Genomic DNA, 6,501 nt, shown 5'->3' with positions numbered 1-6,501 from the left:
CTGGTTACACTGTATCTTTAGCTTGTGAGGTGGAAGCAGGTGTTTATATTTCTTTATACCATATCTATATATTATATTACATTTATTACAATATATAAAAAATTTTTACATGTGTAAGATAAAATTCACAATTCCTTTTATGAAGTAACTCTATTCACCTAAGAAACAATTATGTTTTAGTTGGTACTTTTATGAATCAAGAGTTTAAAAATGCATGTTAAATACTCTAGGTCCCACCAGCACCTGACAGCCCCGTCAATGGTTAGAAAGCTGAGTGTTATTTCAGCCGCCTGGCAATGGATACCAATCATCGCAGCTGCCCTTTCCACCTAGCAATCTGTGCCAATTGTTAACATGGGTGAAGTGAGCCAATTGCTTGAGACCAGGTCTGATTAATTTATATTAAAATTTAGCCTTAAACAGACATATTGGGAAATTAAGAAAATAAAAAGGACTAACTAAAAATGCCCAAAGGAATTTCGAATATTTTGAAGCGAGAGCTTTCATTTTGAAACATAATCCTTTATTCTGAGTGATTGGAAATCAAAAGCCTATTGAGTGAACATCATTTCTGGCAATTGTATAATTCATAAATAGACAAATGGCTTAAAAAACATGGTGAAAAAATGTACTCACAAGGAGGTATCATCTATGCCAAGTTTACTGCTGAGATCATAAACCAGTGACAATAGGGGTTAATAATAGAAATGTTGGTCGTCCTCTACTTACAATAGAGTGAACAGTGCTGCTGTAATTACAATTTTCTTTTTATCCCTGTTATATAGAAATGAATCAATATCCAAGTAGAGAGAGGATGAAAATGTCTTCAATAATTTGCTCAGCTCTTCAAAAGAATTGGCTTCTTAGGCCTGCATGTCAATTGGATCATTCAAAATTATTACAAGGCTATTTATCAAATAGTTTAAATTAAAATTTGTTTGGACTTATTGAAGGCTATTTTGTGTGATTTTCATGCACAATTTTCTCTTCTGTACCAAGTTATGTTTGAAAAGAATCAATATGTTATTTCAGGGGATGTTTAGAAAAATCAAATCTTGGGTAATTTCTTGCTAGTTATGGCAATATCAAGACTATTATATATGAATGTCCCTTGCCTTAGCTTGCTATTAATTAGGTCTAGGGAAATATTTGATCAGTAACTAAAGGAAAACCTAATATATCTTAAATGGATCATTATTATTCTTAAGAAGAGCAATAGTCAATTTGATTGGCCTTCAGTGAAATAGTGGATAAGAAAAGTAAATAAATCAAACTGTGGTCCTAGGCAGTGCAAAATTAGTGCACCTACCCAAGACTTTTATTTGTTTGGGAACCAGGAGTAATGGCACATGAGTTAAATCCCAGCATTCAGGAGGCACAAGTAGAGAGAACTCTGTGAGTTCAAAACCTGCCAGGGCTACATAGTGAGTTTCAGGATAGCCTATATAGAGATACCTTGTTTCAATAAATAAATAACATACATAAATAAATGTTTTTAAAAGTAAAAAATAAAATATTTGCTTGGGTCATATAAAAATGTAACATACAATCTATCTTAAGTCAGGAGTGGTTTTATAATTTTTTGTGGTCCTGTGTTTCTACTCTTATATATTTCACTGAGAATCTGTATATAAAAGAGATAGATAGAAGAAATGTTATTGAATTTGTGTACCAAATGAGTCTTTTTCAGAGGTGAAATTGTATTTTAAAGCTTACTTAAACTGACATAATAAATTCAATTGGATCAAATAAAGATGAAAACAGTTAAAAGGGGAAGCAGATCAGAATTTTATAGCAATACCTTTTTGGGGGTGGGGAGAATGGTGTTCAATGGTGACATGCTTTACTCTGGGTTTTGTCCTTCACTTATTGCTCTCCTGGGCTGAGGTCCTTTGCTCTCAATCCTTATTAACCTCACCCTCTACTCTTCTACTTTCTGACCACAAATCACTTGTATAAGAACCTTGTCCCCAACTCTTAATAGCTCCATCATTGTAGGCATGGAATTGCATCTCTGTGGTATTCATAAGACCCTAACAATGATGATGTTCCTCAAATAAATATGAAAAATCTCAAAATCCTATAAGGTTCTGTTTTGCTTGCCGGTAATGTCATAACTGTGTAGCTGATAACACAAAAGGGAAAATAAAGAATGCTGTCAGGTGCTGGGTTCACTGGTGTTTCATCTGCCTCCATTCCCTTGAACTTCACATCATCCTATGAAGCAAGTGCCATTTTTTTTTTTGTATTTTAAAGATGCAGAAACTGTGATCATAAAAGGTGAAGTGTTGTATTCAAGTGTGTGTATTCTCTGAAGTTCACCTACTTGTCTCCATATAGAAACTTCAAATACTTGTTTACCAGTTTACTCATTCAAGCAAATGAATGCAGAGTTAACATAGTTTTCAATGTTGGGAATAACTGGCTTTTTGTTCTTGTTAAAAAGCTGTCTGTATAAAATAATTAATGCATGCAGTGTGTACTTCTTTGTGGTTTAAATCATTTTTCAGGCTTTCGGTTTTATTCTCTTGTGGATGGCATTTAACTGTACCAAGTTGTCCTTGGCATCTCTAAGGGATGTGTTCTAGTGTTCTACTTATGGTCTCATGCAAATATACTGTTTTGCTAATTCTCTGGTTAGACTCTGGAAAATATCTTTCTAACATTCTCTCCCAGCTTCTCTTGAGAATAAGTTTGAAAGGATCCAAGAGCATCTCACCTTTTGAGTGTGCTCCTCTGATTCTCACTACTAAGCTAGAGGCCCGAGTTTCTTTTGCTCATGGTATCCTGCACCAAATTCTTATTGGTCCTTCTTAAAATTGCTGGTATTTATTTATTGACTTCCACAGATATATCTCCTTTTACATTGTTTGTCTATTTACCAACTTCTACTCTTCCTAGATGTCAATAAAAACCCTGAGACTAATGTTACAACACCTACATATTTCATTAACAACCAATACTGTAAGTATATCTGTTTCTCAAGCAGACGCCATTGTACTTAATATTTTGTACTTTATTCTCATGAGATTGCTACAGTCTTCACATTTTAAGACCCTGTGCACATGCATTCATGTTTTTAAGTAAGCCATAGTAGCTGATACAATATTAACTTCTGGAGAAGGTAGGTAGCAAGGTCTAGAGAGGCATTATTGATTATCAATCATATAGTCATTGTATATATACTTTATTACTTAAAATATTCCAGGTACTTAAAGATATCATTATAAGGTCTTCATCTGTCAGTGGAATTATTGTGCCCTATTATTAATAGGTAAAGGAGCTGGAGCAGGGTCTCATGGATTTCGCTTAATCACTGCAGTTAGTGGTGTAAGGTGGATTCAAGGTCATTTTACCTGGCTCTAAATCCTATTGTGCTCCATCACATCTCTCCTGTCATTCTGTCATTCTGTATACTACATTATACATTTTCCTAGCAAGTTTCATGCATAAAGACACGGCCAGGTCACGGTCTTCGAAGCATTCAGTTCTTTCAAATTATTCCACCAATCTCAAAGAAAAAAATAACCATTTAGTTGAAAGAGATGAAACTCTTCAGACTATATTGCTATGTCTAGAATCAAATCACTAAGAATTTTGATCTAAGTGATTCAAATACTTCACTTATATTCTTATTCTTTGTCCCTTGAGAGATGAATCAATGCATAAGGGAACTTGCATCAAGCCTGATGACCTGAATTTGATCTCCAGGTCACACAGACAGTGAAGCTAATGAACAAACTCTCACAAGTTGCCCTTTGGTTTCTATACGCTGACCACTGCATGTACGTAAACACACACACACACACACACACACACACACACCACAACATAGTTAAATGCATGTAACTACCTGAAATGTAATTAAAAATATGGTCTTTCTTTAACTAGCTTGTGAGGACATGGAGTGCTTCAGGAAATGGGATAGGTGCTGTATAGGTTTATTGAATGAAGGGTTTGAGAATTACATCTGGACAGATGTCTAGTTGTTAATTATGAAAAGTCTTGAAGTTAACATTAAAAGATTCATAACTTTCTGTGGGTAAAAGAAAGTGTTCTGAGCCCAGATTTACCAGAATATTTTCTCCAGATTAATTCATCATGTGCTTTTTCTTGTTGCTTTTTAAGGATGAGAGTCAGAATGATTTTATTCCATTAATTAATTAATTAATTAATTCACTTTATTAGCCATTTCCACCCCCCTTTCTCCTCCCATTTTCCCCCCCAGGCTTCTCCTCAACCCCTCCCTTTCACCTCTGAGAAGGGTGAAGTCTCCACTGGGTACCAACCCACCCTGGCACCTTAAGTCACTGCAGGAATATGTAGATCCTCTCCACCAAGGCCTGACAAGGCAGCCCATTTAGGGGAACAGGATTGGCAGGCAGGCCACAGAGTCAGGTTATCTCCCTGCTCCAGTTGTAGCAATTCTCCATTCAAACTACCAGAGCATTCAGAAGTCATCGCTTTAACTGATATTCTACAAAGTGGAGGGTGGTTGTCTCTACATATCTAGCAGAGGCAAAAATCATAGAGATCATGTTTTCTTATGACTTCCTGAGCACTGCTGAGGGATCCACACTGACTGCCTATGAATTCTTCCATACTATAATCTTGCACACAGCTCATTAGCCACTTGTTGCTCTTTCTTTCATGTCATCTGGTCGTCAAATGTCCTCTGTGTCTGCATCACGTGAAGGTCATTGTCAGTGACATAGGAACTCAGAGGTAAATTTACCCAGAGGACAAAATTTTGTACTCTGTCTCTGTCTCTCTCTGTCTCTGTCTCATCTCTGTCTCTGTCTCTCTACCTCTGTCTCTGTCTCTGTCTTTCTCTGTCTTGTCTCTGTTTCTATCTCCTCAACTCTATTTATTTATGTATGTATTTATTCCAAGGCAACTTACTTCCCCTTTCTTCACTTTGTCATACTTAACTCTTGAAAGGAGTATCTCAAATATCTTTTTCTTAGACTAGGTTCTCAGCAGTGAAACCTCTATAAATCTTCCACTGAATGAGGACACTAATATTTGTACCACATGGTTCAGATTCTCTACACGCTTACCTTGGTGCAGACTAGTTTAAGCTCTATTTTATTAACACAATCTCACGAATACCTGCTGCTTATTTTGACATCTCTCACTAAGTGGAGTGTGTATGGCAAAGCCTGTAGTATTAAAAGAACATAGCCTTCTCTCTATCTTCATGGGAACAATTAGATATGGGAGACTCATTCTCCTCAAAATGGAACTGACCCCTCAATAATGCTCTGATATCTAACATTGTAGAGTGGGATCATCCTTACTTCAGGTGTTGCATCCCTGTGCTCTCATTCTCATTCTTCTGTTATAACTGAGCTGAAGTTGATGACTTCATATTTTATTAAGGAAATAGAAGTGGTAGGAAATATATCACATATCTCTTATTCTGACTATACTGAGATCTGTGAGGTCTGTCTTCCTTACTCCTAATATTTGTCCAGTACTATCTAGGTACTCCATGATTTTTTTCATACTCTTCCCTTTTGTATCTCATCCTTTTTTCCTAGAAGTTCTTATGCCTCTTGTTGGATTAGTTACTTTCCCTTTTCCCTTCTAGTAGAGCTTCTCTGTCAGTGAATACAAACCTTCTAGAGACTCCCATCATAAATATAACTGCATCCCCTTTCTTCACCTCTAGCCTCATTTCTGTGTCCTTTGAAGCTTAAATGTTCAAAAGAGTTGTATGCATGAGCTATTTACATGCTTCCACCTTCCATATCTCAAACCATGACACAGTGATTTTCATCTCACCATTCCACTGAAACAACTCTTATCAAAAACACAACTCTTTCTAATAACCTATTGCAATAGAGCATGCTCTGATTTATGTCACTGAAACTTCCAGCAATGTACACTGGAGTCAGCAACTCCCTATTTCTTGAAATACTGTCTGCCTTTAACATCAGCAGCAGCCCTCTCCTGGCTTTCCTCAGCCAGAAGGCACCTACTTTTTTTTTCCTTTGGCTTTTCTTTTTCTTTTTGCCTCTACAGAGTTGAAATCCTCACTGATCATTTCTGAATCCTGTTCATATGTTCCTGGACTTTTACCTTGGAGATGTGAGCTATTGTTAAGAATTTAAAGGTTATCTTAGTGCTAGTAAAAATTAATAGCTAAGTAAAATATGTTTGTGGGGAGTATATAATGATGTAACACAATATAAAAAACGTTGAGGAAGTTTAGCATGAGCCAAGATAAGCATGATAGGGTGACACTTAGAAGGCAACTTAGCATCAAAACTGTATGAGAAACAGGACAAACAGTGAGTACAATAGATAGAAGTCATTGATGGATTCATGATCAATGTTGGAGAGGTAGAAATAAATTTGCTATCTGAAAAAATGCTTAAAAACTTTCTAAACTAACTTTTCTGTTTTGAGAGAGAACATTGTAGAGCTAGCGTTAATGGATAAAGTAAATATGTTCCAAGTTAATAGTTAATGTGTGAGAGAGAGAGAGAAAGAGAG

The sequence above is a fragment of the Mastomys coucha genome, unplaced genomic scaffold, assembly GCF_008632895.1.
Source record: "Mastomys coucha isolate ucsf_1 unplaced genomic scaffold, UCSF_Mcou_1 pScaffold8, whole genome shotgun sequence".
In the NCBI taxonomy this organism is placed as follows: Eukaryota; Metazoa; Chordata; class Mammalia; order Rodentia; family Muridae; genus Mastomys; species Mastomys coucha.
This window is presented reverse-complemented; position numbering follows the sequence as displayed.